This window comes from Cricetulus griseus, chromosome 3 (assembly GCF_003668045.3).
Source record: "Cricetulus griseus strain 17A/GY chromosome 3, alternate assembly CriGri-PICRH-1.0, whole genome shotgun sequence".
NCBI lineage: Eukaryota > Metazoa > Chordata > Mammalia > Rodentia > Cricetidae > Cricetulus > Cricetulus griseus.
In genome coordinates, this window is record NC_048596.1 from 98,448,940 (window position 1) to 98,456,479 (window position 7,540).

Sequence of the window (7,540 nt, forward strand, 5' to 3'; positions counted from 1 at the left end):
TCTGGGTTCTTGACAGTGTTAAAGCTATTTTTCTAATGGTTTCTTTTCTATCAAAAGGGGAAAATGGATATCAGCAGAGCTGTGGTGGAATTAAATGGGACCATTTATGCAAAGTGGTTCCAATTGTGCTGCCCAGGTTGTTCTAGTTCTGTGGTTAAAAAAAAAAAAGAAGGAAGATGAGGAGGCCAGACTAACAAGATAGCTTGATAGGTAAAGGGGTCTGTTGCCAAGCCTAACAACCTGAGTTCAATCCTCAGGACCGAAATGGTAGGAGAGAATTCAACTCCTACAAGTTGTTCTCTGACCTCCACATACATGCTTTGCACACAAAATAAAACATGTAAAAAAGTTAAGGACAATTTGGTGGTGTACACCCTCCTTTAGTCCTAGCACACGGAAAGCAGAGGCGGGCAGATCTCTGTCAGTTTGAGGCCAGCCTGGTCTACAGAGCGAGTTCCAGGACAGCCTCCAAAGCTACACAAAGAAACTCTGTCTCAAAAAGAAGAAGAAGAAGAAGAAGAAGAAGAAGAAGAAGAAGAAGAAGAAGAAGAAGAGGAGGAGGAGGAGGAGGAGGAGGAGGAGGAGGAGGAGGAGGAGGAGGAGGAGGAGGAGGAGGAGGAGGAGGAGGAGAGGAGGGAGGAGGAGGAGGAGGAGGAGGAGGAGGAGGAGGAGGAGGAAGAAGAAGAAGAAGAAGAAGAAGAAGAAGAAGAAGAAGAAGAAGAAGAAGAAGAAGAAGAAGAAGAAGAAGAAGTAAAAAGAATCCTCCCAGTTAGAGACATTGCTCATGGTTAAGAGCAGTGACTGTTTTTGCAAAGTGCCCTGGTTCAGTTCCCAGCATCCACATGGCAGCTCATAACTGTCTATAACACTAGTTCCAGGGTATCCAACACCCTCTTCTGGTCTCTGCAGGCACTAGGCACAAAAGTGGTGCTCGGATATATGTATGAACAAAACACTGAGACACATATTTAAAATAGAAATAAGTTGGCATAATGGACTGCCCCTTTAGTCTCCAGCACTCAAAAGGCAAAGGCAGATAGATTTCTGTGAGTTCAAGACCAGCCTGGTTTACATAGTGAATTCCAGGACAGCCAAGACTACAGAGAGATCATGTCTCAAAATAAAATTTTAAATTTTATTTTATTTTTTTATTCCTATGGGAGAAGATTGAACCCAATCAGAGTCTCTCTTACCTGGGAAGTCCCTGCTTCTCCCTCAGCCGGTTTCCTTATCTGTAACACTAAGGTTCCATTAAGAAGCTTTTTCAAAGCCCAGCCTGAGAAGCATAGAGTTCTACCAGTATATGGCCCTTCCATGGAGAGGGTGCCCCTCAGGCTCAAATGGAAGAGAAGATTCAGGTAGGGACCAAAGGAGAAAGGTGTAATTGTGGGATAGGGACAACAAGGTAGGGAAGTGGCAGCATTGTCAACTACATGAGCTGCTTTGTGAAGGAAGTAGGCCCTTTTCAGCTTAGGAAGCCTGCCTATTTTCCCACAGCCTGCCCAGTTAACGCCTAAACAAAACAAGCTTTCCTGCTCCCTGCTGCCTGCTGGAGGGCGGGGAGCCAAAGTGAGCGTCCTGGAGGCTGGCAGACACCCTGGCATCCTGCCTGTTCTCCCTGGGCACCCGCCCTTCCCCTGTCTGCAGCACCACCCTCAGCCAGAGCAGCCCCTCCATGTTCATGCTCCCCTCCCACTTCCAGCCTTTCTAAGTAGGTAGCCCCAATTTCTAAAACTGCCTGACTTCCTAGATCAGCTTGGGCCACTAAGTAAAGTTTTAATTCTCACTGTGCTGTTGTAGGCAGAGCATCTGGCATCAGAATGCCTGGAGTGGCTGTTGGTCGCCATGGGAGGGAATTCCCTGGCTCAGGAAAGCTCTTCCAGAGGGAAAGAGCAGGTGGCAGTCTCCCCACAAGACAGATGCCGCCCACGATGTAAGCAGAGCCAATCCTTGGTGAGGAACATCAAATCTGACCACACACACACACACACACACACACACACACACACACACACGCACACACCTACCTACCTACCTTACATCTGATGTATGTCTACACTGGGCATATTAATACTAGCAATGCCTTATAATAGCTACCATGTGGCAGACACTATTCCAAACACTTCACCCAGATACCTAATTTAATTCTCACAACATCTCTGATGTGGGTACTGTCATTAGCCCCATTTTGTAGATGAAATATTGATAAGTAATTTGCCTTAGGGCCCAGTCCCTAAGTGGCACACCAGACGTTTCCTCAGTTAAAAAGGCCAGTCTGTGCTATGCTGATCTGCCACTGGATGATAGTGTCCCCTCAAGATGTATCTAGTGTCTCATAATCCAAGCACTTTGCCAAATTTGCTGAAGATGAGAACCATGTGGGATCTCTTGTTTAACCTTCTCTTAAGATGGAGTAATTTTTTTCCCCTTTGAAACAAGGTCTCCTGTATTTCAGGCTAGCCTCAAACTCCAACTCAGACAAAGATAGTCTTGATTTCTGGTACTTCTGTCTGTACTTCCCAAGTATTGGGATTATAAGCATGTACCACCACACGCAATTTATTCCATGGGATTGATCCCAGGATGTCCTGCATGCTAGGCAAGCACCCTACCTACTTTACTAGTGGAGTAAATTTGATGTTGGAGGAGAGGCAGTGGCTGACACAGAGAAACTAGCTGTTGCTATGTGGATGAATGCCGTAGACTTCATTGAGGCCCTTTCCATCTCTAAAATGTGTTACAATTGCCCATCCTCTTCCATATAAAAATGTGGCTGTTCTGAACTAGTGTGTCAGTACCAGTTTGCTGGGGTGTAAGGCGTTGTTTATAAGCACACCCAGCTGGCTCCTAACAATAGCTGTCATAATAATAGCTAACGTTTTCTGGATGCTTAGGGGGCACCAGACACAGCTCTGAAGGCTTTGATGTGTTCACCCACTGAGTCTCTCAACTTCCATTATCTTGATTTTAAGGATGGAGTTAAGTAACTTGCCTGAGATCATAGAATTAGTAAGAAGCAAAACTGCCAGATGGCCCTGCTCCTGTGTCTCAGGGTTAACTGCTCCAGTTGAGTTGCTGGATTCACCCAGCCCCCTCCTTGTGTGAACTGGGCACCAAGTTTAATTGAGTGAATGGGGACTGTACCCATAGTGTTCAGGATCTCCCAAAGTAGACGAACAGGCAAGGTCTGAGTCTGAGAAATTCCAAAGCATGGTGCTATGTGAGTTCCCAGTGAGGAAAGGCTGCCTCTATGTAAAAGAAGGGACTCAGAAGGCTGCATTGAAAGTGGGCCTTGATGCCTGAGAACTTGGTACTCTCAGCAGAGGAGCGATGAAAGCAAAATGCCAGGCTGGGTGGGCCTTAGCCAGTGGGACAGTCCTAACTAGTGAGCTGCTAATAGGCCCCCTTCTTGGTTGTTTGTCCTAAAATTTAAAAAGCAGTGCCCCTTGAAGCTAGGCATGGGGGTATATACCTGTAATTCTAGGGCTTGGGAGGTGGATGAAAGAGATCAAGAGTTCAAAGTCATCCTCAGCTACATGGTAAATTTGAGGTCAGCCTGGATTACGTAAAATCTGTGGTGGGTAGGACGAGGGGTAAGGACTGGGGGAATGAGATACCACATGCCTATAATTCCAGCAGTCAAGAGAGGCAATGGCAGGAGGATCACCATAAGCTCAAGTCTAGTCTGACCTACATAGTGAGTTCCAGGCCTGCCAACCAAGGCTACATAGCAAGACCTTGTCTTAAAAAAAGACAAACAAAAGCAGTGTCTCTTAAAGCCAAGCACAATGTCAAAGCAGATGATCCTGAATTCAAAGCCATTCTAAGCTACACAGGGAGACTCATCCCAAACAAAACAGAACAGAACAAGCAATGGTTATTTATGGTGTTTATTTCACTATTATAGGCACATGTACTGGCTGCCTCTCCCATGTTATCAGTGCCTCCCCACTCACCAAGCCCAGAGGCCTCAATAAAATCTAGTTTGTCTCTAACCATAAAACCAAGGACAGTGTACCAGGAGGGCATGCTAACTGGATAGATTATTGAAGGCCTGAAGACTCAGGTTAACCAGGAGTGGAATAGGTGGAATACTAAACATGGGCAGCCAGGTGATAGAAACAGAAGCCCAGAAAACAGGCTAAAAGGAGGCTGTGCCTGGGGACCCTCCTACAAAGGTAAGTCCTTTACTCCTATGTAGCCTTCTCTCCTTGTCTGCTACACAGGGCCTGGGACCTTACAGTAACTCCTTCCAGAATGGCTCGTGAGTAGGTGGCCTATAAGGATGGCTCAGTGATTAAGAGCACTGGCTGTTCTTCCAGAAGACATGAGTTCAGTTCCCAGGGCCTATATGGTGACTCACAACCATTTGTAACTCCAGTTCCAAAGAATCTAACACATTCTTCTGGCCACCCCACACACCAAGCATGCATGTGGTACACAAACATACATACAAGCAAAACACCTATGCACATAAAATAATTTTTTGATAGTTCAATACTGATTTTTTATTTTGACAACACCTTTTCATTTATTGTACATATGGACCACAGTTATGTAAAATTTATTTTTTTAAACTGCACAGGGTTTGCATAGGTCTAAGCTAGATGGGGTCCTAAGACTGAGAGGGAAATAAACACAGTCCCTATCCCTAATCCAAAAACTATCTTCAACTGATAACCTCTCACTAAGGAAAAATTAGTTTCCTCCAATGGAATCTCCCTGGGTTTACAAACCACACTTAAGGGCAGGTCCCATGTGCCCGTAGTAGATGGCTGACACAGAATGAACTCAATGGTATTTTTGGAGGGTTTTCCCTCATAATACTTTGGGCATTTTTTTTTAACCTTACAGGTCATTTATATATCATGGCTTCCAATTTCATGACTTTATGGGATTTCTGTGTGTGCAAATGTGTGGATCCCTGCATCTATGTGTGTTTCATGTGCTTTTGCTTTGGCTTTTTTCCTGTTTGTTTTGTCCTATTCTAATTTGTTTTTATTTTCTTTGTACTTTTTTTGGGGGGGGCCTTGTTTGTTTGAGACAGACAGGGTTTCTTTGTGTAGCCTTGGAGGGTCCTGGAACTAGCTCTGAAGACCTAGTTCCTCTGTGAGTTCTGGAACTCACAGAGATCTGCCTGCCTCTACCTCCTGAGTGCTAGGATCAAAGGTGTACACCACTACCAATAGGCAAGATGTGTTTAGTTTGGGTTTTTTGGTGTTTTTTGTTTTTTTGTTTTGTTTTTGGTTTTGTTTTTGTTTTTGGTTTTGGTTTTGGTTTTTGGTTTTTGGTTTTTCTTCCCAGACAGAGTTTCTCTGTGTACCTTTGGAGCCTATCCTGGCACTCGTTCCGGAGACCAGGCTGGCCTCGAACTCAGAGATCCGCCTGCCTCTGCCTCTCGAGTGCTGGGATTAAAGGCGTGTGCCACCAACACCCGGCTTGTTTTTTGTTTTTTAAGACGTGTTTCTCCATGTTATTTTTTAGATGCTTATTTATTTCCTAATGAGAGGGAAAGAAAGGGTTGGATGAGGAAAGATAGGTTTAGGTAGATGGAGAAGTTATGAAAGGAACTGGGTGAAGGTAAATCTTAATTAGAATATATTGTACAAAAAAAAGAAAAAATGTACTTTCCTTTTTTTTTTTTCTTAATGAAGCACAAGACATCTAGGGCTGGGTCTCACTAACACCCAAGCTTTTCCTATCTGCATATTGGGTATTTGTTTGGGGTTTTAGCTACAGCTTAAGTCAACTGATTTTTCAGAATGACTGGTCTGACTTTTGGCCCCTGCTGATTTTACCTTGTAAATTTAACTATATACACAAGATACTGGAACTTCTCAAACACCCTGTCACAGTCCCTCCCTCCAGTGCCCTGCTCTGGCCCGTGGCACAGGTCCACCCCTCAGGGCTCAGTCTCTATAGATGTTGGTATAACTACCCAGGAGTACCATGTGGCTGCCAGACTCTGGTTTGGGTTTCTGTTTTAGTTTTGTGTTTTTTTTTTTTTTTCATCGCTGGTGATCAAACCAGACCTTGTGCATGTTAGGCAACTGCTGTATCACTGAATTGCATCCCCAGCCATTGTCTCCAGTCCTTTAACATCAGGGCCACAGTGCTTTGTAAATGCCTTTCTTCTCTGGGATAGCAGAAAAAAATCTCCTCTAAGTCAGTGCTCATCCAGGAAAGAGACTGCCAAGGCCACAGGCACTCCACCTGAGCGACAATCTTTCATGTACATCTGCAGATAACTCCCCACTCAGACCTCCAGCCCCTGTCCTATGTCTCAGGAGGATGACCCCTCTAGGCTGTGCCTCCAAGCCTCCTTGCCACCTTCCACTTGGGTTGGCCGGAACAATGAGGAGATGTGAAGAGGAGAGCAGAGGGCTTGACAGGTTTCCCACTGCTCCCTCTTAGGTCCCCATCCCACTAAGCAGCACTGCCTCCTCCTAAGTTCCCATGATAGGATTACTGAACCCTTCCAGGTTTGGGGTAAGAGTTTCCACAGTTGCCAGCCTCTGGGTGATGCCTTGCCACCCTCTTGATTGTTCCTTTGGTCTGTTCACACCTCTATACAGTCATTTCTTCACTGAAGTGTCTTGTAGGCTGACACCTGGGTCTGCCATTCAGATCAGTCTGCTCAAGACTTTCCCCAGAATGCAAAGCCAAGTGAGCAGCCCCTCCATTATTCCTGCTTCAGGACATCCATACAAAGGGCTGGCATTTCTAGGAAACCCTAGGGTCTGATTCTGATCTGTCACTTGAAAAACCTCATGTGGACAGAAAAAGAGATGGAGCACTGTGGCTAGGGAAAAGTTGCTGATGTGATGCAAGGCACAGAACAAAACGTGCCTTGAGGCAGAACGTGGTCATTCTGCCACTCAGGCAACAGAGCAGGAAGCAGCAGGTAGCCAAGGAACAGAGTTTCAGGCAGGCTTTCTCAGGGCCTGTCAGAAACCCTAGGGTGCTGAAGGGGACACTCAGATCAGAAGAAAGAGCAGAGTCTTGGCAGAAGGAAATAGGACCCTGAGGATATGATCCTGCCCACTGCCCTTGACTTTCCGCAAAGTATAGCCCCTCACCCTACACCACACTAGTATGGGACTCCTGGCCAGCGACAGGCCTCCAACAACCTCACAAGTTGTCTTTCTCCCTCAAAGCTAGGCTGCCAGTCGCTCAGCCCCTTTCATTTCCCTTGCTAACCACATCTGCACAGACCAAAGCCACAGGAGCGCCTACATTTCAATTCTCATTTCCTCCACACCTTTGTATGTTTCATTTTCTCAACAAGGGCTGGGCCTGACACCCTCAGCTCTCTTGTCACTGTCTCTTTGCTGTTACTCCTGCCTGACCCCAAGCACATACTCTTACCCTCTGCCTTCTTAGCCATCTAGATCAAGTTGTCTGCCCTTGTGCTCCTCACCTTAAATGTACCCCATTATATTACAGATTAAGACCAAAGTTTTTAGGATTTTGTTTTTGTTGTTGTCGTCCACAAATTTTATTCAAGAACTCATTCAAAAATATTCCACATAAGTAACTT